Consider the following 27,540-nt stretch of genomic DNA (forward strand, 5'->3'; position numbering starts at 1 on the left):
AAAGAGGTGAGAAAATACTTTTAACTGATGAAAAGGAAAGAGAGGAGGAAAACCAAAGAGAGCCTCTCCACAAGAGCTTGTTGAGCTGATAGCTTGTTGGGCTGATGATTTAGCTGGCTAAATGTAAAAGAGAAAATACTCTCCCTGGAGCCACACATTCCAATTCAGAAATGTCAGTAATGGTTTTCAGTAACAGAGGCAGGAGATAGACTGAAAGTTTGGAAGAAGGGTAAATGTTATACAGCACACTGGTGAAAGTCACAAGTAGTAATACACTGCAGGGCTGCATACCACTAAAATTGACAAAGTTGTTTCTCAAGTAGTAGGTGTTAAGACTGAAAAAAACCAGACGTCGCACATGGCAGCAAAGCAAATAGCACACAATATAGAAATTGCAGTAGGCATGGTTAAAAAAAACAAAAATGTGCACAGCAGGATCACATAGGAGATTCATGAGACTGCAGCAAGAATTCATACCAAAAAGCATTTGAGGGTGGAGGGTAGAAGAGTGAAATACAGTGTCATCCTATTTCTTATCTTCTTGCTATATTAAGATCTTCTAAAGAAAAGGAAATATAAAAAGGTCGTCTCAAAAATCCACTTCTTGTCAAACATAACAGCACTATCTGATTTCTCAAGAGTCACCAAGTGCTTCAGGAGTTTCTACTGGTGCCAGAACTGAGGCCCTTCTGAAGAAAGCCATGCCTTCAGCAGGAGGCAAGTGCAAACACGATCAGATTAGAATAATTTAGAGTGCTTCATCCCTACCATTCACATGGCCTACGGGTTCTTGACCACATCCTAAGCTGTCATACCTCCTCTGCCCATCACCTGCACCAGGAGGGTGAAGGAAGAGATGACACCTTGAAAGCCTGAACATGAGGGAAGCAAAACAAGGAGAAGGGAGAAAAAAGACGTTTGGGGAATAAAATTATGGAAGGAGTAACGAAAAGTAAAATTCAACATATGAGAAAAGCACTCAAGAAAAGGAAAAAAATGGGAGAGGAAGGTAGGAAAAGGAAATAGCTGGAAGAGAAAGAAAGGGAGAGATTTCATAGGAAATGAGTAAAAAAGAAAATGGGCATGGAAGAAAGATGGAGGAAGGATGTGAAGACTGGGGGAGAGCAGAGCAAGAAGGAATTTCAAAAGGAAAGCAGAAGAGATTGTGGCTACAGGAAAAATCCAGTAGTTTGGGTAAACAGGGAAGTAAACGAGGGGAACTAAAATGAGATGTACATAAGAAAATACAATAATAATAATCCTCAATAAAATGGTCACAGGCCATTACTAAGATCAAAGCTCAGTCTGTTGCAAAACCCACCCACCCTGGTGAACACCAGGGCCTCCAGCAAATGGCAAACTCTGCTCTTCCTTCCACTGCTTCTATTTATGTCCCAACATATCAGCCAAAGTTAGCGGGCTTGCCAAAACCAATGGAACTTCACCAGCCTAGAGCCCTTGGTACCAATACCGCTCCCTATCCAGGCAGATGGTTTGCTCTTTTGTTTGTTTGGGGGGTTTGTTTAGTTGTTCTGTTGCTACTATCATTAACATCCCAACTCAAGCCCTGGAGCTAAACAAACTAGCAAAACTGACACACTGACAACTGAGATACAAAATGTTCTTACTGAAGCTGAAGAAAGTACTCAACATAAGTATAAAAGAACAAATAATGTTTGGGTTTTTTTACAACTATTACTGTTTATTTTCAGTCTCTCATACATCTGGATTAATGGAATTGATCCAGAATACACACTTATGAATGCAGTTTTTTGTATGCTAAATTAAATAAATTCATGGACATGTATTTGTAAAAACTATTTAGCTTTAGATCCCTCTTTTCAGATAAGCATTACTTCCCTTTTGCGGAAAGCTAGCAAGGCATAGAAAGTTATAAAAAGGCGTAGACAGTTTTAAAAAAATCCTTTAAATTATTAAACTAGACAAAGCATACGGACACAAGGAGCCCCCAGAAAAAGTTCTCGTTCTGAGGAACATGAGACAGCTGGCATCTTTAAGAATTGCAAATGAGCACAAAGCCCTGCTCTATTACAAACCAGCTGAATCTCTCAGCTGGAAAATAGGAGCTCTTGCTATCTACAACATATGGGGTGCTCCGGTACAGCAGTTTTACTTATCAGATAGGTTACGTGGCAATGGATTATGTAGTATCTGCCTAATGGAGAAGCTGAGACTTCCTGGACATGTTTTATTCATGCTTCAGTAGATAACATGTAGTAATGAGTAAAGATCTCATCTTCAAAAAGTCAGCTCTGCAGGTGATGACTTCCAGTCAAAGAGCAGAGTCCTCTACATGGTCCCACCACAGATATCTAGCGGAACCACTAAGTTAACTCAAAAGGTGTTAAGTTTTACACTTTTTGAGATTTAAGCACTCTGTATTATTATTCATCACATTAAAATCTTCGTAAGAGGTGCCAACACTGGGGCTCAATTTGTTGCTCCTACTGTCAAATTTTGTCAACATGATCCATGTATTTCTTCTATAAATACACCAGAAACTCAAGAATTAGAGAGTTAGAAAATCTTCAGTTGTACCTAAGAGGGACTATACAGTTTGAAGTATATAAACTCTTCTTTCAAAGCAAGCCAGAAGAGGTGTGCTAAATAGACTTAGCTTTACAAGTTTGATCATTTACAATGCTCTGTTTTAAAAATAAGGAAATAAAGAGGAAAAAACAAACAAACAACAACCAAAAAAACCCCAACCCAAACCCACAAAACCTTACTATGCTGTGGAAGCAAAGTGTTCCATGTTCTTTGTGTCACTAGCAAGGCAGAAACCTGACAGATTGCTGCCCAAATCACCCTTCAGCAGGATTCCATGTCAAAATTTTAAGGTCTGGTTGGAAGCTGCAAGCAGCAGAAAACAGGCTCTCTACCCTCAGATAGGGTTAGCCATAAGCATTACTACTTTCATGCTCCACAGTGTAAGTTCATGAACCAGCAACATCTTAACCATATAGTACCTTAACTCAGATTCTCATGATGTCCCTTTTTGTTCAGGATATAAACCGATCCATAAGAAACAACACCTTCAATTTAGCCACTCCCTTCAGCTTGGACTTACTAGTTTTGAATCAGTGATTTTTTCCTGGGTCAGGTGATGTGGGCCAAAACACAACCATCTCCAGATGCCCTAGGACATCCAAAACCAAGGATTAACCAATGTGCCTCTTCCTCCAGGCGCATCTTCAGACTACTGACAAGCATTGTGTTCCTTCAAAAAGCTGTTGCTCCTTCAGTGATTGACCATACTTGCAAAGGAAACTTGCTTTGCATTTCACTATGCTTATAGACAAAACACAATGGAAAGATTCTTTGCATAAGTTTAACGTGTAGGAGTCCTTCTATAACCAGATCAAGTTAAGATACAGATATTTGAAAACTGACATTTACTAAACCCCCACTCTCAAGACAAGGAAAAGGCATCTAAATCCCACTAAGTCATACCTTGTGTTTGCAGCTGCACAGTGGACTCCACTTTCAAAGCACTCAGGACACAGCCGTATATTTAGGAGACACTGGCACGTGCTTTAATCTAAAAGATGATGGGACTTTGCTTCAGTTTTTCAACTAAACCTCATTTTTACACTCCTAAATGTCTTTTTCCCCCCATTGTTTGTGCTTTAAATAGCATTCAAAACTTTAGATTCCGATTTAAAGCTATTTAAATAGTTTTAATAGCCTTCAAACAGAAGAGAAGCTGCACACCAAAGGACAGCCACAACCCCACGAGCACACTCCACTGTCGCTTTAAATTCCAACTACCTGCCATCTCCTTGACTGTACTGTGCAGTTTTCTCTTGCCCTCCCTCAGACTCCCTGCAGAGAAAAGCAAGTTTAATCCCAGGCTAAAGCTGGATCCATTATGATCTGCCTCATCAGGTGCAGAATAAAGCCAATACAGCAGCATAAAGCACCCTGCATCACATGTGATAGCCAGCTCAACAGAGACATGGCCACTTGCTCATGCCCCACACCTGAAGGAGTAAAGAGCAGAGAAGGCATGACAGGACACCCTCCCTGTGGTTGGTCTGACTCTGCTTTGCAAGCTCCTTTAACTAGAATGCTGTATTCCATGGGACATGTTCCCTGTACCTGGAAAGCAGGGCTGGCTCTCAGGCATCATATACTAATTTAAGCCTCACTGTGCCCCACTAGCCAATACAGAGAGGATCTTGCATCAAAATATGCTAACATAAATAAAATAAGAAAGAAAGTAATTTTACAGACAAATGTGACAGCTGGCATGCTTGTTAATCATTAAATAAATTACAACTTAAAGAAAGAACATGCAAGAGATTTTTGTGTGGTGGATAGCCTTTTCTCATTCCATCAGCTTTCCAGAATAGGAAACAGGACCAGAAGTGATGCAATAGCACAGAGGTATCATTTATCAGTGAGTACAATTATTACGTCAGCTTTGTGTTCTTCTCTTTAAACCAATTTCTAATATTCATATTTTTTATATGTACCCTAGTACCAGCTATCTAGTAAGACTGGACAATGTACAGTAGAGTATAGTAGTGTCTTTGCACAGTTCTGTAAAAAGACAGCACTAAAACCAGAATCAGGCTTCTGGCTCTTCTCCAAACTGTTGTGAAGTCACAAAAAATAATATTCCCTAAATTCAAGAAACAAGAGAGATTTCCATGAAACATCATCTGTTCTTTTAAGGTAAATATGAATGGAAAAACTTTCTGTCACCATAACATTTGTAAAAAAAAAAATTCAACTGTAGTAGAGCATGATGAATGTACTTTCTTCTATAAATTTCAAATGAAACTTATGAACATTTCTTTAATCACTTTCAGAGGTTTTTCCACTTTAAGATGTTAAGCAGTTTCCATCTGGCATCAAGCAAACTAGCATTACTCAAACAAGGAAGAAGCTAGAACTGCCCTATCAGAGAAAAGCAGCCCACTGGTTTGATCAGATGGCTAGGAGCCAAAAATACTAAAATTCTAATCCTGGTTCATGTATTAATTCGACCTGAACCCAGCTAAAGTCAAAAGTGTCCTGACTTACAAAAGAACCATTATTTATTTTATTTGCTTGACCTGGAGATTAACTATTTCAACATCTCTCTTTGCCTGTTATACAACCAGAGATGAATACTTGCGAGCTGTGATTCAAATATATACTTTACTCACAGACGATCCTAACTACCTTAGTTAAGCTGACAGAAGTCCAGGGACAGACTAGAAAACACCAGTCTGTTTTATTTAAACTGAGCATGACCTTCAAATCAGTTTTGCTAAATGAGCCATATTTTCCTTGTCGAGATCACTAATGTACCAGGTTCAGGCTTTTTAGTATGTCCCACGCTATTTACAGTATGGCAATGAGCTTCTTGTTAAAACCTGCCGGTTCACTTTGAAGCTGGATTTACAATATAATAACACTAATGTCCTTTGTCCTCGGGGAAGCAGGTGAGGAGGAAGGTGACTGTGAAACAACAGACACAGCCCGGGACCTTTTCAGCAACCCACTATACTACTTTGCTAATGGACCATGAAATATTTCTGCTGAACTTTAGGTCTGTAGATGACTGGAGCCCACAAGAGTATTTTCTAACATCAAAGTGCTTCAAAGTCATGATGAAAAAACTAATGCTTATTATGCTTCTGTTAAAATGCAATTGCAGAAAACAGTTTTTCTTCTTCTAGCAAACTTTTTTTTTTTTTATTTTTACAATGATCTTCATCCTATTCCACTTTACCTTCTCCTCCTCTCTTGGTTTGTACCTTCTTTCACAATCTGTAACTTAAGAACTTTCTGGTTTTAAGTTCAAATTACCCTGATTTTATCCTCTAGGTGTATGAATTTCATAACAGAATTCTGTTCCCACCTTGACAAAAGGGCAAAAGCAATTTCTGTTTCTGTGCCTCGGCAAGCAGAGTTAATCATCCCCGGCAGCAATGACGTTATCACTTGGCCTCTTGTGGACACAAATGTTTTGCTTTTGGCAGAGTGCAGCACATAATAGCTATTAATCAAACCCAATTCCCCAGGAAAGGGTACCCCAGTCCATTAAGAGCTTCTACCCACACCCAGCAGCAGACATGCATTGTATTTACTTTTTTTGGGACTACAAAATATTTATAGAAAAGTGTGCTTATGTACTGTGAAATTTTTATAGACTGACATAGAGGGAACGCATGATCAAATGACTGTTCTCACCTGCCAAAGGACCGATAACATGATGTTACACAGGAGCACAATTTAAAAGAACTCAGACTGTTGTCAATTTTCTATTTTCTCTACTCCAGTTTTGCACTAAGCCAAGAAGGCAGAACTCTTGCCGAAGTATTTATTTATGTGACAAGCAGCATCTCTTTTGCACTGAAAGATAAGTTTGAATAAACCAAGGACTCCATGTAAATTAAGACACTGAAATCACAAGCTGCATGTGTTTTAAGACTGCCAACAGTATTATTAATAATACACTCCAATAAATTACTCAGCTCTAGGAAGTTGCATGGCACATCCAAACCAAGCTCCTGAGGTGAGGGCAGCAAGAGCACTACCTAATGCTATTAACTCCGACTGCCTCAAGTGCTAAATCCATTCTGCTGAACAGATTCCCTCCATGGAATCTAGGCAGCATCACTGTTATGAGATAAAATACCTGCATTTCTGTGTCCTTTTCTCCATTTGCATTTTACCTAAGAACAGGATAACAAAATGTGCAAGGATGACATGAGCAGGTCAGCCAAAAAGTCCATCTTGCCCCAAACGCAGTCTGCAACTATGGCTGACACCAGATATTCACAGAAGAGTACAGAACCAAGGTAGGCAGAGCATGATAATTTCCATGAATTTTCTCCCAGAAACCTGTAACTGATGTCTTTGTATTTAATAGGTCTCACTGGATTTTTCTTCCATGGATTTGCCCAATCCCTTTTTTAAATGCTGCTCTGTAAGAAATGTCCTTTATCATGTGCATGGCAAGTAGGATACAAAGAGGGAGGCTAACTGGTTCTCATAATTGTTGACAAAAGCCTAGACCCTCAGGAGAGGAGTGCAGATATGGAGGGAAACATTTCGGGACTTCTTTGGAGATTCACAAAAATTTGAAAACCATAAATGGAGCTGGGGAATAAGGTTTCTGATTACAAAACCCCTTAAGAAAATCTGTGTTGTAACTGCTTTTTCATTACCTCTGAGTGCATTAACTAGAAGAGAGAATGTTGCTTTTCCTTCCAGCAAAGGTGGAACTTGGAGAAAAGCACTTTTGAAATCTACCACAAGAGGAAGAAAGACCAAGACCCCTTCTTCTGCACCCCAAGCTGCATCACCTAGGAACACTCCCAGAAACAATGCTTCCTTAGTGATATAACAGAGAAGCAAGAAAACCTCAGACTATGCCCAAAGGAGCCCAGAATGCCCTCTTACATTCTGCCAAACCCAAAGCATTTAACAACTATCTCAAACACATTTCGGAAGGACCAACACATCACAACAGCAAAGTGCTTTCAGAAGGGCAAAGAAAAAAGCTCAACAGTGTCTTTAGCACTCAGAGTTGCCCAAGCAAGCCTTCATCAGAGTCCATTTTATCAAAAGGATTCAAATCCCCTTTCACTCCATTAGTAGCATGCACACAACACACAACATCACTTTTATTTACTTCCAAAACTAAAGATATCCTTGGGAAGCAGAACATATGCGAGTGCTTTACTTCTTACATATCTCATGGGACATACTGCAAAGCCTGATTAAGCGCCTATGCCAGAATACTTTATATCTTACAGCAGTTAAAAAGAAAGAACAGCAACCTAACTTTAAAGTCACCTATAGAATAGCAGATAATTATCAAGTACCTTCAAAGCCAATTTAATTTTACATTTTTTTCAATAATGTTTTTAGGCTAACATTCAGAGTGCAAATATTGTCTACAACAGCAACTGAAATCTCCCACCAAAAGCCATTTCTTCAAAGACTCTTCTCAGTCAAGAAGAAACCAGTAATGGGGTTTTCGGCATGGCCCTGAAGAAAAAAAGGTAGTACTTAACTGATCATTGCTCTCTTCTGAAGGTAGGTTGCCTTTTCGTGTTGTAAACAGACACGGCTTCCTGGCTGATTATCTTTGGTCCACCAAGGCAAATACAGAAAATATTTAATCAAGTTAAGATGACAGTGAAGATGACAGTAAGAGACCTTTTTTCCAAAATTCATGCTATTTATTTGTATGCAAACTCCCCCCAAAAACACAAAACACCACCACCAACAATAACAACAAAACCCACAGAATCCAAACAAACCCAACATTTAAAACTTCAGAGGCTACCTGTGTTATATTTGACAATACATGATGCAAATTCATTCTCTCTGGAATAAAATAAATTTGCATTTAGTGAACCACTATTTTGTTGTCAAATAGCTATCACAAATTCAGAAAGCAAATGCATTTCCTCTAAAATTGTTTTTTCAACTGGTGGCAGAGAAGCGAAGAGAGCTTTTTTCCAACTACTTGTAGCTTCTGGTGAACTTCTGTTTTCCTGGAAATCTTGAATATTTGTATTTAATCCTGAGGCAAATAATGGAGTTACAAGTGGAAGGAGCGCACAGTAACTGTGTGCAGATGTTGCTACCAGAGCAAACATTTTTTTTTCTGATCTCTAGGATGATGACTTTTGGGGTTGGTGTGCTGTACTGCTACTGACCTTCCTTTTTGCTTGAGCACCAATTAAGAAGCACTGACCCAATAAAAATGGGTCATATCGATCTGTTGTTTTGATTTGTGTAACATGTCTCCCTCAGTTCAAGAAGCTCACCAGCCACTGCCATTTGAAGAAAGTTACTTTTTAACTCAGTTTCATTTTAGAAAATAGCCCTTTTTTTAATTTTTAAGTAAAAGGAGACAAAGTACTTAAACACAAAAAGGCTACAAAGACACAAACTCGGAAAGTTTATTAGCCTACAGTAAGGACATTGGATGAGTTCATAATCATTTTCCTGACATGTGCATAGTTCAGTAGTCTGCAACACTAAAGGGGGACATGAACTACATTCATATTTCTGGAAGGGAAAAAAAAAACCAAACCAAACCACAATAAAAACCCTGCCAGTATCTTTGAAAAGCAACTTCAGTATACAGACTATTCCTTTTAATTTCTCTTAGCTTATAATTTGAAAAGGGAATGGATTCAGGCAGCCATACTAACTGGTTAGGCAGAGTTAGTCCAGTACTTCTATGTTCCAGACCCAGCCATGTCCCTGTCTTAAATAAAAAAATTTCTCAATATTTAAATTACAGTCTCTCTATTTTAACTGAGGTATTTAATGTGAAAATAGAGCAGTAGGAAAAAAATCTTTCCTACTCTCAACCAGGTGTTGTTGAAAACTTTTTCTGAAGGAAATTTCAGCATCTCAAGGCCTTCTCTGACTGAAAGGTGAAAATACTGGAGGGGGAAAGTAGAAGTATTTTAGCAACATTGAAAGAATTCCACCTCAACACTTTATTTTCATATGGTTGAATCATTTTATTGTAACTTAAGTGTTATCATGGATAAGCACACAGTTATTCAGGAATATACCATAAATTGTGTTTTAACAGGAAAGTTGAAAAATCGAGTTCTTTCATGCCTTGACACAATGAATTGCAATGTTTTTGCAGTGAGCACTGAACACATTTCCCATAAATGTTTTGACAGAGCACTTTTTCAGACCTTCTTCTACTCTCTCTGCTTACCTCTAACTGCAGAGATTTCTTTCTCCTGCTGGGGACAGCAGCACTGCTAAGCACAGCCTGGCATTCACCAGCGCTTCCAAAGCAATGGAGACTCATCTGACACCGAGCACAAGCAACTGGCTTTTGGCAAGAGACAGCTTTCTGCTCACACTGCAGTGGAAAATTTGGACTGATTAAAATAAGTCTTGACATTTTTGTCCTTTTCAAAGGCTTAATTCATTTGTTGTAGTTCAAGCTTAGTCACAAAAGGATATTTAAAGCCACACTTTATTTTGCACTTTACAATATGTATTGTCTTGCATAATTTCTGTGTTAAATCATAATTCAGGAGCTTCCTTTAACAACGTACAGATATCACCTTGATATACAACACTATTTTTAAAGACAATGTCAAATTTACTGTGTTACAAAGTAATAAATAGCAAAAAAAGGAAAAAAAAAATTGGATTTGGCCAAATAAGTAACATTAACAACACTACTCAGAGACAAAAAACTGTCCATGTATAAACGTAAGAAGTGGACTGCTGCTGTTATGCTTACACATATTTTTATTCCAAAAACAACTTTTCAAAAATGACTTAAATGTGTGGGTTGAATGTGCCTCATTTTAATGCAATATTTGTTTAGCTTGTAAATAAGAGATTTAGCATCTTCTAACCTTCAGCCTATGTACACACTGAGGCCCCTGACACTTGATAGGACTTTTTTCCATTTCATACAATATTTCCAGGACAAAGCAGGTGAGACATAAAATCAACAGACCAAACCAAAATAAATAAATAAATTTTAACCCGCCCCCCCCCCCCAAAAGTATGCCCTCCAGTAATCCTCTGCAACTTTACGGGCTGCAAAGTTTATATTACCAATATTTGCCTTTCACAGAAATACACACTTTATTACAATGCGTAGAGTCTAGAAATCCTGAAAACCTACTTGAGAGGCCCTTCTCCACATTTATCCCTCTGCCCATCACCTGAAACAGTAGTAACCATGGTACCACTTTACAGCAACTGAACAGAACTGCTCGTCTGCTACCAAAAAAAAAAAAAAAGGCACTGTTATACCCTGAAAATACAGAAAAGGGAGAGACAACAAAGATGCAGTGGTATTCTAGCTCTATGCTTTTAGGATTTCTTATAGAAAAAGTTCACTCAATTTACATAATGAAGAGTGGGTTTGCTTTTTTAAAATTTAATTATTATGGTTCTATAAAGCTGAATGGAAATCCACAATTAAGGTCCCAGGTTTTTTCACCAAACAAACAAGGTCCATCAGGAAAACAATCAAAGAACAATCTTGTTGATGCACAAGGCACAATGTAACCTAAATTTCTTAACTGCAGCACTGGAGTCAATACAGCCACACAGACAAAAAATTTTAATCTTTTTAAATCAGAAATTTTAGTATTTTTAAACCAGAAAAGTAGAAACTTGCTCATCAGTCCTATTACAGGACAATCATTCTACCTTCAAGTGAAGCAATTCAAAGATGAAAATCATCACATTTATCTTTCTGTAAAGTGAAAAGTATTGTTTCGGCGATTGGAGACACAAGGGATGAGATATCAAAGCAGAATATTACTACTAAGTCTGTTTTAATTTCATTTCTATTTAAGAAAAAAGAAACAAACAAAGCAAAATAACAACAACAAAAAAACCCAAAACCAAACCAAACCAAAACAAAAACCAAGAAAAAACCCCCAAACCACTAACCACCTTACATATGACAAGAATCCTCAAGTTTAAGGACCCACTACAGAACCCTACTGCAGCACAGCTCTCTCTTGTCCATTTCACTGGAACCCTGAAAACATCAAGTGCATTTCGTAAAACCTTATCACCTACAAATGTGTTTACAGGCAACTGTCAATTTTTATTAAGGAGTACAGTTCTGACAATGGTAAGGAAAAGCTAGAAAACACAAATTCTAAAAGCTCAAAATTAAGCAAAATAAAAACAAATGAATCATCTCATCTTTGTAACCTGATGATTTTTGTGGAACTCAGCTACTGTAATGACATAGGTCTTATGGATGTTAAAAGAAATTTATTTTAAAAGGATAGCTAAAAGGGCTAAACATTTGCAGACAGTATGAAGACTGAAGTCAGAGCAAACGTTCAGAGTCAACAAATTCTACAAAAGCCCCCAAATCCAACAAACTCACAAGATTAAATATGTTTTTACTTCTAATAATCTACTGTAATTTTCATAATTAAGTTTGCCAACAGCTTACCTTCTCTGCTTTGCAACATAACCATAAAAAATAAGATAGTTTGCAGTTAACATAAAATTTTTGCTAAGTCATACCAGAAGCCAACTGGGAAGAGTTACAAAAGGATCTCATAATAATGAGTACACTGGATGGTAAAATGACATCAGTGTAACATAATGATAGGCAAAAATAATGCAGATGAGGGGAAAAACAGACAAGCAACGAATAGTATATACACAACACTAGGTTCAAACAAGACACTGCTACAGAGGAAAGATCATATGGACATTACAGGCAATTCGATGAAGACTTCTGCCAAATACTCAGCAGTTAATGGAATGTAAAGCAAGCAAAACATTTGGCACTATCAAAGGAAAACAGAAAAGAATTACACTACTGTGTATAGTCATGGAGCATGTAACTCTGGAATGATAAAAGAGTAAGAGAACAGCAATAGCACCATCAGCACTACGGAAAGGCTTACATATACAAAGAGGCAACAGTGAGGCTTTTGACAACAGAAAGAATATGAAATTCATACAGACTGATTACAAGGACCACTAAATTTTGACTAGGACGTGGGGGCCACTCAGTGTTTTACCAGTGGGAAAGCCACACAAAAGACAGCTACCTCTGCATACAGCAAACTGCACAAGGGTGAAGTTAAATGGCAGGTGACGTGCTGAAGGTCAAAAACGCGAACAAGTTAAAAAATAACTTTTCGGCTTAAAAATCAGATTATTTAAATAGTCACCAGAATCAACACTGGCTACTATGGTCGAGAAGGAAAGCCCTCCTCAGTAAGCCTCTCACCCCTGGTGACTTGAGCCATGTGCCAGTCAAGACACACACTGCTGTCCTCAGCTTACCCTTCTGCCTTCTCCACCTCAGGATGGTAGCTCCTTAAAAGCAGTGCAGTTCTGCAACCAAAGATGGCTACAGGTCCATAGGGGCACACTGATCGTCAAGCCCTCCTGTGAGAAACTCAACACCTTCATCTCCTGTTTCAAACAAACTGATTTCACAGGTGGCAGACTCATCCTATCTAGCTTCGAACAGTTAAATGCATCACTAGCGACCAAAAAGCATGATCTCCTTCACCGTCCTCGTGCCATTAGGGAGACAGGCACCTCCAGATGATGATACTCAGAACATGAAGGCACTGGCTTTATCTCCTGGGGCCATCATGAAGCCATCTAGTCTGACCTAACTGGACGGACATATGCCCCACTGCCACCCAAGGACTGGCAGGTAACACCAGCGACTGTGCCACCTGCTCTGCATTCCAGAGGAATAATTTACCAACTTGGGAAGGCAAACAAACCCTTGCAGAAACACATTTATTCTCAGGCCTTATTCCTTCGTCTTTTTGTTGTGTCCTCCTCTCCAAGAGACTAGGGAAAGAAGTTGGGACAGAACAAGAGTGGAAAACCAGAGAGATGAAAGGGACTGCACCCCTAATGCCCCATGGAAGTGTCCAAAGACTTCCAGCTCCACGGGCAAGGTCCAGGTGATGGATTCAGTTCCAAGTATTGCTCTCCAGCTTCTCCCCTAGAGATGGATGTTGTGGCTTCTTACCACTTAGGACCTTTTACAGCAAAGATTAAGCTGATGGTTTGTTCCCCGCTGGCGTCTCTACTTCAAAGAGCTGCTACTGTGGATACTAAAGCCTTTGAAAGTGGCCTCACTGCACAAAGTCCTGAGCATTAAATGAGGTCTTTAAAAAAAAAAGGGGGGGGCGGGGAGGGAGAAGAGAAAGTGCACTGGCTTTATAAACACATCAGTGGGTCAACTTTCAAAGCTTTTCATGTCTTCTCTAATGTGGCAATGAAAATCTTGGGGTTTTTAGCCATGCTCCACCCTGACCTCCCCCAAGAAGCTCCGTAAAATTAGGGCAATAAAACAACCTTGTCCCAGTTGGGGACAAGCAGAGGGGAACTAAAATACACAATGGAATTGTAAAAAAATACGCATGAAGCAAAAAAGTTTTTAAACACAAGCACTAGAACTCCAGGACAGCGGCGTGCCGTGCTGTCAGAGCATGTTCAGCATGCCAATAAGGACTGCAGCACTGCAATCCCCAGCACCGCCAGCCCACGCACCGGCATCCTTCTCTGCAAAAGACTCTTGCCGGTGGGAGGAGTTGCCCCAGGCCCCACTGAGTTTTGGCTATCAGGGTGAGGTGATGAAGGTGGGAAAGCTGGTATTAGTCTCCTCATGGCAGACAGAGGCTGTAGCTGGGGATGTTGTACCACAGGTGAACACAGCCATCAGGGAAGTCTCATATATGTTATCGCAGCCTTTCAAGTAAATAAGAGTGAGACAGTGCTGAAGTCCTGAATCATTGACTGGGTGCAGAGGTACACTCCTGCCAGTGCTGAGCCCCCCTGCCCCACCAGAGGCACAGCCAGAGGTGCCTGCTGACAAACCAGTACCGCTTTAAGCTTGAAAAATGCATATAACTGCTGATAACAGCACTGCAGACAGCCTGAAAAGTGGAAGGAAATACCAAAAAAAGATAAAAATGGACTAAAACTGGGCTTTGCTGTCCAACAAGGCAGCTACTTTCCCCATCTCGATTTCAGGAGGAGTGTACCACAGAGAGCTGCCGAAAGAGAGTGTCAAGGCACAGACCCGACATGCTGAAATCTTGCATTGAAAAATCATCCTTCTGAGTGCTTGAAAGTAATGGAAATCTTGCCACTTGGCAATGTTAGGTTAGTTTTAGGCTAGGTTCAAAACACTGTCCATAATACCTATAAAGAGCAAAAATCATGACAGATTCAGGAAATTAGAGGGTGGGGGGCTGCACCATTCGGTATATCTGAAAAGTATATAACAGAGTATTTTAGTAAAAAAGCACCAACAACATTAAACTCCTCAGAAACTCAAGGAAAAATGTATTCAGTCTGGATAGGAAAGAATGCTAGAAGGTTAAAAAAAAATTAAATTATTTGTGAGGTCTAGGTCTTAAAAGTGATGAAACACAAAAAACATACTGAAAAGCTGCCTTCAGAATTCCCACAAAAAACCCAAAACAAAACAACAACAAAAAAATCTCTAACCAAGTCCTAGCTTCCTCCTTCCATAAAACTACCAAGGGAAAACACTTCTGCATTTTTCGTTACTCGTACTCTCTAATTCTGCCTATAGTCAAAGGCAGAATTGTACTCCCCGTAGGAGAGAAGATTTTACAGCACATGAACTTCCAGACTGACCTGGTCTCTATTTATGAGTTCAGCAATATGCGACACCCAAATCTTCCCAAAATGCTGTTTATCATCCACCCAGAAACTGATAAAAATAAATCATTGATCTAAATAGAAAAAATTAATAGACTCTGATATGAACCATCTGTTCCTATTTCTGGATCCATTTCTTTATGCAGCGACTGTACCACTAAATCCCTCCCACTGTCTTTATTAGCTATTGTTTCTGTCTTACAAAAATCACGAAGATGAAAAAACCATTTTTATGAGTGTATATGTATTATGTATGTGCGTATGCATCTGTCAGCATATATCTAGGTAGAAAAAGGGGGGGGGAGAAATTAAAAAAAAGAAAAATAATAATTTTAAAAGAAGAGTGTGAACCTCTGTGTTTATCAATTTGTTTACAGCAGAGCGCTTCTAACTGGCAAAGTTTCACGTATCACAAGCCCCCCAGGTCTTTTCCCAGACTTAAGACTCCAGGAATCCTGCAAGTCTTCTGAGGAAGCAGCAAGTTGCACACTGGCAGTTCTCAACAGCTTTAGTAATCATCAGTAGCACAGAGTCCTCTATAAATTAGTATTTCTTTGTGTCAGTTATAAGGATGTTGCATTGAATCCCCTGTTAGGTATGCTCTTCAATTTTCACATCCCTGAAGTTTTCCTTTTTTAGCATGCTTGAAATATTGAACTAAGAACTTGACATTATTGGAGGGAGAGCTTGGTGTTTCAACGGCCTTATTACAAAAGAATAATAAAAAAATGTGGAAATGAAAAAGTTGGCAGATTCTAGAAAGGGGCTGCATAACTTTTTTCCCCTCATGTACTCTCTATTCCAAATAGAGCCAAAAAGTTTTCTTCTAAAAGAAGACTTTTTAAAAAGAAGACTCCGTATATCAATAACCAACAACTGTCACTGCATTTGCTAATAATGTATAAGAAGATTAGTTTAATTAGTCAAGCAGTTAATACTGCTATTATTTGAACTAGTTTTCAGCACTGACACTCTCTTGAAATTAGTTTTATATTCCTCAGGCTATAGTTTCAGCCTGTTTACAGACCAGTTACATAGCACTGGTTCACATTAGTTAACCATAACACATTGTATTAAACATATCAAATTAGCTTCCCAATCAAAGCTTTTAAAAAGAAAATACATACTAGTAAGTTTTAAAGCAAGTGATTTCATTCTCTTTTGCTATAATTTTGTAACAGTAATATGCATAAAAAAAGTGAAAAAATAATTTGGCTTAAAAAACGGTGTTTCTTGCCTGGAAGAGGAAAAAAAAAATCCTCCAAGTCAGAAATTTCTAGTAACATTAGGAGTCAAGGTATCACTAATAGCTATCACATGAAATTTAAATCTTAGGAATGTGTCTAATGATTTAGAAAATTAAAACTGTATGCAAAATCATTAGTAAGGAATTCTAATTGAACACTAAGTCTTTTTCTCATCTCTCAATGCTGTAAAACCTGAATATTTTACAGAGCTTTTACAAATAAACACAGCACAGACTATTCCTAACATACTTGTGAGCAACACAGAAGATAAATTCACAGTAGAGGTGAGACCTGAGTGCCTGAAATCCCACGTAACATTGAGCCATTTTTCTTGCTTAGAAAAAGAAAATAAATTGTAGCACACAATTATCTTACATTTCTGTAAAATATACACTTACAAACTAAGAACTTGATTTGACTTTATAAACACTCTATAGTCAAGCACTATACTTCAGGACCTTCATTAGAAAATTCTACCTTGGAAAAATGAAGAGACTAATTCTAAACAAAGTAATTATTCCTTGAAAACAGACAGACTGCACACAGTAAGACGTTATCACACTAATAGCTCTGACGAAATCCACAGAGCAATTAAGCTAAATGAAAAGAGGTATCAGAATGTGGTCCAAAACACTTTTGACATCAACTATTTACATAATAGATGTAAATACAGAATGTTTACTACTACCTCTACCCTCCAAGATGAAGGTTCACTTACCTATCCATGTAAAGTACTACTGTATATACGCCTTAATCAGGAAGTATTTTTTAAAATCCTTCTGTCACTTGATTGTCTGTCAGTAGTTTGACTCAAACTATTTGTCTGAGTGATGACTGCAAATTTGTACTTTGGTATTCAGGCATAAAAAGAATAACTCTATATATTTTGATCTCCAAGGTATGAAAAACAGCCACTTAAACCATTTGAAAGTAAGAGACTGCCTCAAAACAGGAGACTGAAAAGTTTTCTCTGAAAGCTTTGTGTGAAAATTGTTTTATTTTCAAAAATTGTTTGTTTGCCTCACATTTTATAGCTTGAAAAAGATTATATCACTTGCTTCTAATTATTAGTCTTTGCTTCACAAGCTTAACAGAGTGCACACAAACAACACATTTAAGCATCAATAGTGATAGACAGCTAAATATACTTATCCATATCCTATGGATTTATAATAATAACGCTCTGCATCCTGACATGTGTTCTCCTCGTTAGCAAAGCCTGAAATTCTCAGAAGAAATGAGGCTGATTTTATTTAGAAGATGTAGCATTCAAAAATGACCAGCTCATGAACTGAATACATGTCAACAACCTTGCTGCAGGCCTTCAGCAAGTACCTGGCCAGGGAGCAGGGAAGTTGTATCAACCTCCTCTGAGCAAAGTCAGTTGTGAGGAGTCAGGAGGTGACATCGGCCGTTCTGAGCACTTGTCCTGTACTTCTCCTTGAAAAACAAGAGAGGCGATGGACAGTTGGTCTAGAAGGGCCTACTTAATGCAATACTTTTAAAACTAGTGTAACTCATTCCTAGGATAAAAGAAGTCTTGAAGCTTTCCCCAAAATTACATCAATGAAAGGTTTTCTAGGCAGTAAAACATCCTTTTACCTAATTTCTCTTTAAGACATTGATCTTTAGTCTTCCTCGGTTCATACACTTTTCTTTTTCCTACCAATGTCCTATTTGAATAGATACACCTACATGCAAGGTTCATGGCTGTTACAGGAGAAATAAGATGACAACATTTTCTTGCTGTCTCACCAACTGTTAGTCTTAGAAAAAAGAAAAAACTAAAAACTCTACTACATACTGTACATATAAACGATGCTTCTATAATTCAGCTGAAGTCAGCATGTTAATTCAGGTCGCTAACTGGGTGAAATCCTGAAAGGTATTGAGCACTATCAATGCATATGGCAGTCTGAGAAAGTTGAAGAGGCTTCATCACATCCCAGGATAAGGAAATGTTCTCAGATCCCTCCTGCAACACGATGGTAAAGTTTGCTTTCCATCTAACAAATAATAATAGCTAATAACTACACTATTCTTCCAGAATTTCACAGACTTCTGCCTAAACATCTCTTCCTTCTCTCCAGAGCATTTAACATAAATCTTAACCATTCCTCCTTGAGGCTCCTCCCCTGCAAGAAAGTTGGTACGCCTTAGCACAGTGAAATCATTGCTCTAAAAGCCAGCCTGCTCATTAAATTATTCTGCTAGCTGTGTGTTCTCTCATTAAAAATGTATAAAGATCAGATAATTGCAGCACATATTATTAACCTTGTTTTCCTTCCTTTCATGTACAGGTTCTGTTTTGCTGCTAAGACAAAGACCTGGAAAGGACAGGGGAAACACTTAGCTAAACTACAATATGAAAAACTCTTCCAGCTTTCCTTCAAGACCACAAGGAATCACAGTGCAGTCAAAAATGCCCATACTTTTACAACAGGGTAAAATACTGTACTATCGTTGTATGGCTCCTTAAAGTCTAAAACAGGCAGTCTTGGCTTTAGTTAAAGCCTCCAATAGGGAATTATTTAGATCAGCCAGTCTAATTCAGCTAAATCTTCAAACATAGCTGCTATAAACTTCACAGATTTCCAGGCTGACTCCTTCTCCTTCTTAAAGCTAGGCAGCACTTCCAGACAACAACCCAGCTAAAAATCCAATTAGGGTAGCAGCATTTCTGAAACATACTGACCTATTTCTTTTTTTACTTGTGTTAATATGCATATGCTCATGTTCTATTTCTGAAGAGAGCTATTTACACTGGAAATTAATACCCTTCGAAAACAAGTGACCATAAAGTCCACCTATTGCACCCAAACAGAATCTATTCACCAGAGTAGCACTGTTTCCCCGACTCCCCCAAGCAACACATACAGTATGCAGCATACTGCAGCAAACTCTTTAAACATTCGATAAAAGACAAGGATCCTCCTACCTTGTTTAGCCCTGTCTATTCAACACATTCCCAACGTCAACAGGAACATCTGATATAAACAAACAGCCATATCTTTCCCATCGCATCATGGTAACTAATTCTCACGTGAACGATGAGCAGCCTGTAATTTTTTTTTTTTTTCCTCGGAAAGCCTTGTGCCTTATCTGGGGATTTTTCCTCAGATGATGAAGCAAAGACACAGCCTAAACTCTGTTGCTGAAAGACTGCAGCCCTTCCTTCTCACAGAGCCCTCCCAGCATATGGTAGCCAATCACACCCAGCTTCGTCAGCCCTACTGCTCTTAAACTGATCCTAAAGGGATGATTGACACGGCAACACAGCACTTCTAATGTGTAAAAACAATGCATCCATACCAATGAACCAGGAATTTCCCTCGCGCAGGGAAGGAGTTTTACTGGTGAGGTAAAGCGATACCTCCACGAAATAACATACTCTGCAAAAACAAACAACTCCCTTCCCCTCCACTGCAACAGCAGCTATACCATTTCTTGCACAAGGATTTTCAAGGCTTTTGCTAATTGTAAATGCGTGCACAAACAATGTTTCTGAAACTGCAAAACTGCAGTGATGCTGTTTTGGCTGTAAAGGTGAGCTGTGCACCATAATATATCAAACCATAATGTGCAGCCAAAACACACTCCAATTCACGCAGTAATATTCTCATTTTAATACTGCATAATCTTATGTGCAGCACCTGCAATTAACTGCAATACAAGCGTAACATCTTTCTGAATATTTCAGACTGGTTGTTGGGGACTGCAGGTATGGGATGCTTCTCAATGAAAACATCATCCAAATGATGGTGCTTTAATTCATATCAGCAGCAGACAATTCACGTCAGCAGCATCTAAACTGCAGTTCGTGCAATTAGCTTGCAACTAATGTTCATTTGTATCAAGGTTCTGGCATAAGGACTATGATACCAGTTGCCATTTTCAAGTCAAGCTGTGGGCAACTCGACACACTTGTTACGCAAGGTCTGCTGTCAATCAGTTCTCCCACAAATTTTACTAAAGTTTTAAAACACGAGAACAAAGCAGCCAAGGATTTTTGAATAAGAGCTGCAATTAAGAAAAATACAGAAAGGAACTTAAAGCTGAAAGTCAGTCTTTATCCAGAAGGGGATAAAGATTGCAGTGCAACACTACTTTAGACAGCAGTTTAGGCAATTCAAGCCATTACACAAAAAAAATGTGCAAAACGTGTCTAAAATGCCACTAAAAGTTTAGAAATATGAATAGACAAGAGGAAAACAAAGCTCTCATTCACTGGTAGCTCTGTCCCAAGGCCCCATTGTTTCCTATGGACTATTTTGCATATTATAAACACAGCTTCCCAAAAATCCATTATTCCTCTATCCTGTAAGCAACAACTCTCCTTTGGGCTCCACCATCTCCCACCCAATTTGTGAAAACCCTCCCCTTCCAGGCATGGATGAAACATGCTCCTGCTGAGAAGACTCCTGCCAGCCAGCCCTTGTTTTCTATTCAATCACCCCCTCCATTCTGCTCTATTCTGCCCTATATAAAAAATCCCAAACAACGCCCCTGCCTCTGCCCCCCCCCCAAAAAAAACCCCAAACACACAAATAGTTGATTCTAGTGGGTTCAAGAGACCCTGGGGACAAGGGTGGTAACTCCATCCATTATTAAGATGGCTTGGTGCATCTTGTCAGGATTTTCCACATTCTTTCGACTTTGCCAAACTCGAGCTGCCCTTGTTAAAATTTTCCATGCTGGACATCTGCTGCAGGATTTTTTACTTTTCTGCCAAGACACAGTTTGCCCATTTCTGAGTTAGTCTAGACAAAACCATGTTCCTCTGCTATCCTTGTAACTTACGGGGGAACTGGCTCCTCTGCCCATGTTGGGGCAGTCTCAAAATTTGGCAAGAGCTGATCCCTTGCTTTTTTTGGGTTTGGGGTTTGATTTTTTTTTTTGTTAAAATCAAGGCTGCTTTTTTGCTATGCATATGAAAATATTTTCCTGTTTGACAAAGCTTTAAAACCTGCAAGCATTCAGCTGACTCACAGCATCTTTTTGGTTTTTGTTTCTGACCTCTACAGTGCAAATCTCAGAAAATGTTCTGCAGTGAGTGCCCGTCTCCTTCAGCCATCCGTCCGCATGCGGCTGGAAAGGCACCAGCCCCACAGTGCGACTGAGCATGTAATGGGCTCAAGTTACAGGAGATTAGCAGGATTTCCCCTGTAACTGCTGCTCCCATCTGCCAGAGACCAGACATTGGAGCTGACAGCAGGAAGACAATCTCGCCTGTTGCTCTCATGACCCTTCGGCTGGTGCCCCAGGGACATGCATGAGACCAGCCCTTGAGAGCACACGGCAGAGAGGGTGTCAGAAAAGGCCAGTGGGCCAAAGCATGGCATGAAGCTGAGCAGAAGAGGGAGAGACAGCAATGAGAGGGAAAGAGAGGAGGACACGCAAGAGACAAGAGTCTGGAAATCCTGGATCTGGTCAAGCAGAAGGTTACAACACAGAGGAAGATGGTGCCCAAACCAGAGAAGGGAGAGTAAGCAGCACAGGCACCACGAGCCACCAGGAGCCATCCACCCTCTCCACAGACCACATGCACATACCCCAACATGTGGCAAGATCTTCCGTGGTCTGTTAGTTTGCCTCTAAAGAGGGAGGAAACTTGCAAGTTACCTCAACCCCTAACCCCCCAAACCCAAGACAAGTCACTAACACAACCCCTCAAAAGGTGAGGGTTCAGCACCGCCTCCACAATCCTATTTCAAATGCCACTGCTTCACAGCGCATACACTGGTCTTCAACCACTGTAGAGCTTTAACTGCAGTCAAACAGGGTTGAGGTGCTCCCAGATACCATCCCTAGGACTCCTGAACCAAAACCACAAAACTAGCAGCCACACAGATCCTCGTTATTATGGGTTATTATGTTTTAGATCCTCTTACTCCAAAGGATCAGAAGCCCCTCAACTCAATAGGGAATGCCGAAAAAATATCACATCCCATTTGTGGGCCTTTTAGCTAGGACCTATCAAAAAGCTCAAGAGAAAATGTATGCTCTTTCTCAAAAATGGCACTTGAGTAGTGTCATAACAAGGTATGAATTCATGCACTACAGAAAAAGGTATTTTTAAAAATAGTTGCTCTGTACACTGAGGAGTTAATTGTTCTAAAGTGACTGATTCCAAATGGAGATATGCCCATGCGCCCATTCATTTTCCACATCGGTTACAAAGAAAAAGGCCAGAATTTCAATTTTCAAGCCGATTTATACAACCATTTTATATATTTAATTGCAAAACAACATCATCTTAGAGAAGCTGAGAAATTCAGATGTCAAACTCAACAAAGAATAACAAACAAAGGTAAATTCCCAACTCAGAAAATGCCATCTGCTCTGCTTCACGTGCTCCTGTAATTAATGAATCAAGGGAAAAATGCTGCTAAAGGTGACTATTACACACAATTTTCTGAATGATGTTGATATAACTTTTGGAGAAAAGGACAATTTTGGAAGTAATAAAGAGGAGGAGAACTGAAAAATGCAGAACCCACACAGTTGTTTTTCCTTCTTTACTCTTGAATCATAGTGATTAGGTCTAATTCCAGAAACAACAAAACTTGTCAATTTAAAGAGAGTTTTGCAAGAAGTGTGGAGCATATGTAACACTAACACTGAAGTCACCAAGCAATTTAAGTGACATTCAGTGTAACAGATAGATGATCTTGAGCCTTGCACAGATGACCTATGGCAACAGTGACATTTTGGTAAGTTCAGCAATGATAAAAAGAACTGCAAAACTATTTCCTGTGTCAGTAATAGACACTTCCTTTAGTAACTTCCCACAACTGTTACTATGAGCAAAATTCAGCCTTGGTAGCTATGGTCTGAATGACAGCATAAAGAAAAGTCAAAGCAGCTGCCAAGATTTTAAAACTAGGCACTCATGCATAATACCACTGATGCCAGCATTTGCAAAATACCTCAATCTCTGTATCAGAGCTGAAGTGATGGTAGAAATCACTATAGATTAAAAAAATTAAGACAAATGTCAAAATTCCAAGTTACTAACAGGAAACAAGTATGTTGTTCTGAAAGGGCTGGTCTGATTTTGGTTTTAAAAATAGGGTTATCAGAAGAACTTTAACTCCAGCTTTTCAACTGTTTTAACTTCCTAGAACCCAGACATCCCAACATCTCCCTAATCTAGGAAAACTGGAGATTGTGCTCAGAAATGAAACCAGACTATTCTATTTTCATCATATATTCTGAAATATAAAATGAAAACACACCACAGAAGCAAGCAAATATTCAAGTTACATGTCAGGAATCAATCTTACCAAAATTAAGGTGGCTCCTGAAGGACTTCCAAATGGTCTCTCTCCTTCCGCCGCTTGCACAAGGAATTTAAGCCATGTCTAAATTGTGAGATCCAAGTACATGGGTTCAGACACACATCCAGTCTGCATCCTGACTTTATTATAGTGGGACACCGATTCCCCATCAGGATGAAAACTAAGTACACGTGCACCATTCCTTCACAGGGTGGTTCTAGTTGGGAAGGGTGATGAAGGCATCAGCCAGAGGAGAACTGCAGTACACTCCAACCAAACTTTTGTTGCTGAGTGTTTGAGACACATATACTGGGTGCCATGGAAGGCTGAGCTGCCTCTGGATTTTAGCCTTATGCATTTAGCTTGAAATATATTTGACCAAATATACACAACTACATTTTACTGAGTCACTTTACTCCCCCTCTCTCTTTATAGTCACTGAAGAGAAATAGGCATTTGTGGGCTGTGATTCATCCTATCCCAAAGCAGCTATTCTAAGAGATTCCATCATATCCTAAAAGCATCTGTGTTTTTCTACTGGTTACCTGAGATGGTCACATTTAGGCTTCTTCTATCGTGTCCTTCATTAAACATGTAAGAGATAAAATCTTACTACAGAAGAACCTTTATTAGGAATATAAATATTTAGACACTTTAGTTACATGCACTCAATAGCCCTTTTGATTTTCAAATTAATTTCAAATAACTGAAGACATTATCCTATAGCTAAAGGACACCTCTATTTTGACAATGTACAGTTACAGCTTTGGTGTAAATCCTCAGCTTGCCATAAGCATGTTCCAGCTATGTTGCTATATAAGCTACATAAGCTTGTTCTCTAAGCTATGCTGAACATGTTCCAGGGCTTTTTTTTCCCCTGACTGAACATCAGTCCTTGCACTCAGTCACACCTTACTCCTCTGAATAACTCATTGACACCAAATTAACATAAGAGGAGTTGGACTGGGATTCTCCTCCTGATTTTCTTTTTCATTTTGGACGTGGACCTTTCCGGGGAGAGGGAAGGTTGGTAAAATAACCCATAAGCTAGGTACTATAAACTGGCAAAATAACAAGCTAGGTAAAATAAATTGGCATTTAAATTGTCTTACTCTTAGAACACAGAACTGTGCAAGTTTTTTCAGGAAAGTGATTCTATTATTTCTCCTGACAGATGTAAAAAAGGTGTTTGCAGTTTGCTCATCTGAAATACCAAAATGTTAAAACATTAAAATTTAAATTTCAGTCATCCAAACACAGATATCTAGTACCTCCTAGATACCCCAGAGAATTCCTGTTGGCCTCCAGTGGCCACTGCTGGAAGGACTGGTTTACTGGTACGTCTTAGATCTGCCAGCCCTACGCAGACATCCCAGATATAAAATTGTCTAGTGCCATTTCAGATGCCATATATTTAGGTACTTTTACCCATCCAAAAATGTAACTATTTCCTCAGAAATATTCTTTTCAGAATAGATCTTCCCAAATCATCTAGCAGAATGTAAAACATAAAAAAGAGAAATCCTTTACCTTCAGCTGCTGAACCCTACTCAGAATATGTTTTATAAATCACAAGGAATCATAGGGTGAAAGCATGAGCATAATTTAGCCAGCAACACGTATCATAAATTCAAGATAAATCCTTCTCTTTGCTAACTGAATTCATGGCCCCCTAGTTTGTACAATATCTACCGCAACGAGGGAATTATCTGAAGGAAGCCTCCAAAGCCTTTGACTTTGGTTGAAATAAACACCAAATGCTTAAGCCTTCATAAAAATGTATTTTGAAACCAAGTGGTTATGAAGAATATTTTCCAAATGTGTCAAATTAAGAAGAAAACACATGTTGTACCTTTAAGTCTTAAAAACTCAATTGGAAACAATATGAAGGTGTAAATCGTCACTACTCAGATGCATAAGTCATCTTTAGTAAGACTCCCATGTGTTGAGAAGTTCTTCTGTTGCTGATAAAAACATGCTCCTTCCTCCACAGATCCTTCCATGACTAATTTCCTCCATAGCCATTGTTCTGGCCTCAAATTTGGAGTAGTTCCTATTCGAACCCACAACAGGAGGAAACCATTTGATAAATCACCTTTTCATAAAACCTACTAACCTCAGCCACAAAGTCACGTGAGCATAGTAAAACCCTCTTGTGTTTCAAGGAGCATAGGTGGAAGGATACATATATTAGACTTCTGCCCCTTATCTTGTGGGTTTCCAACCTACTGGGAAGACACAGGAGCAAGATTTGTCCTTCAAAAAGTTCCTAAATGACCAAAATTAATACTTCACATAACTACATGAGAGATGTATTCCAATTAAGTTTTCTGCAGGTAAAACAAATATTTTTAAAATCTTCTATGAAGCTTCAGTTATCAACCTCAATTGTATTCGAAATCCTGCATGTAATTCCAGCAATGCCTCCAAATAATACATCTTCCAACCAGTGATGTAATGAGAATCTCTAATTATCCTTTAAATCCAGAAGCTCTATTTTATTACTCCATTATAAACCCGAAGGGAAAAAGATGCCACTGAAACTAAGCTACATTTTGAATTTTCCCATCTTCAATTAGCACAAAAATAATTCAACTCACTCTTTCTAATTCATTAAAATTACCCTATTGTTTTTGCACACTACTGCAATACAGGTGTAAAACAACCCAACGCTATTTAACAGGTGATGCTGCCTCCCATTTCCTTACAAGCTGCCACTTAACAGCCTGAGTCTGTAGGGTATACGCTCAGGGGCAAGCAGGAAAATCAGCAAGCAATCTCCACTGTAAGTAGAGAAAATAGGCTCCAGGAAACTTTACAGCAAACATGAGCCAACTGGATAATTTTTGTTTTTTAAAATCAGTAAGAGTAGGATTCAATCCCTCACCCCTTTACAGCAATTAATAACCTGCACATGTAAGAGCAGAGGACTCCATATAATTAACAAAGCATTACTTTGGCAAGAAGAGAAGGCCTGGACTATAAAAGTACAGGGTTCTATTTCTTTCTGTGAAGTATGGATGACAGGTAGGAGAAAGCTATGCCAAGTGAACTGTTGGCAAGCAAGTAGTCTTTTGGTTAGCAGGCAGCTCTGTTTTGTGAAGTCTGTGTGTGTGTTCATACAAGCCAGCTTTTCTTTAAACATCAGACTTACATGCATTCAGTCATGAGTTTTGCACCAAATTTCCATTTGTACCTCAAAACAGGTTGCTTTGTTTCAGCTTGCTCTCTTCACTACTGTGAAGTGTCAGAAATACTTTGGTGTATAATGCTTTTAAACATTACACGTGGATCTTCACCTAATTACTCTGCCACATAATACTACATACATGGACATGAATCTTCAGTTTCCCTAATGTCATGTAACAGAAACCAAGAAATAAGTAGCTGTACATACAAAGAGAAACAAGAATTGTTTTCACTCTGAAAAAAATAAGTAAACAAGTACAAGTAATGAAGAGCAAGAAACAAGGTCCTCTAGCAGAAGCACTGTGTGGGATAAAATGGCATCCAAAAGCATGACCTCTGAAGACAGCATGTTTCAAGTAGTGCACATTAATATTTAATCCCAGAAAAAAGTAAGTAAATTACAGAAAGAATGCCTCAAAAATCAAAATGCATACAGGGCTTCATTCACCAGAGATTCAAAGATGGAAGGGAGAGTTTATTTGTAGGGAAATGCCTGTAAGGGGATAGCATCCAGCTTTCTAACACAGTGTACTTCATCTCTTCTGAATTTTTATTTGACTCTCCTCTTCCTTGCTCTCAAAAAAAAAAAAAGTGTTATAAATTGACAAAGCCATTCATTTGGCTATTCCCCCTCATACCAATTCTAATAATGA

The 27,540-nt window shown here is 38.9% G+C and overlaps 1 protein-coding gene and 1 long non-coding RNA gene across 15 annotated transcripts in view; one reads left to right on the plus strand and one right to left on the minus strand.

The window, feature by feature from the left end:
• The window catches only part of MBNL2 (muscleblind like splicing regulator 2), a 108,762-nt gene that overhangs the window by 72,641 nt on the left and 8,581 nt on the right, over positions 1-27,540 (minus strand). Inside the window, exons 1-2 of one of the 14 annotated variants that reach the window (XM_032680737.1) lie at positions 6,208-6,357; positions 3,475-3,562 (exon numbers count right to left, since the gene is read on the minus strand). The exons of 9 other annotated variants lie outside the window; for them this stretch is intronic. The gene's annotated coding sequence lies outside the window, so the exon portion shown is untranslated. Of the gene's footprint in view, positions 1-3,091; positions 3,114-3,474; positions 3,563-6,207; positions 6,370-19,356; positions 19,756-23,704; positions 23,759-27,540 lie in introns of those variants that run through there. 4 more of the 14 variants (XM_032680739.1, XM_032680736.1, XM_032680738.1 and 1 more) reach the window with 4 other exon arrangements.
• On the plus strand, positions 11,261-24,246 carry LOC116783304. The gene is made up of 4 exons (XR_004355625.1): positions 11,261-13,439; positions 18,719-18,862; positions 21,443-23,131; positions 24,134-24,246. It is a non-coding gene; the product is annotated as an uncharacterized LOC116783304 (long non-coding RNA).

Source organism: Chiroxiphia lanceolata, chromosome 2 (genome assembly GCF_009829145.1).
Source record: "Chiroxiphia lanceolata isolate bChiLan1 chromosome 2, bChiLan1.pri, whole genome shotgun sequence".
Lineage (NCBI taxonomy): Eukaryota > Metazoa > Chordata > Aves > Passeriformes > Pipridae > Chiroxiphia > Chiroxiphia lanceolata.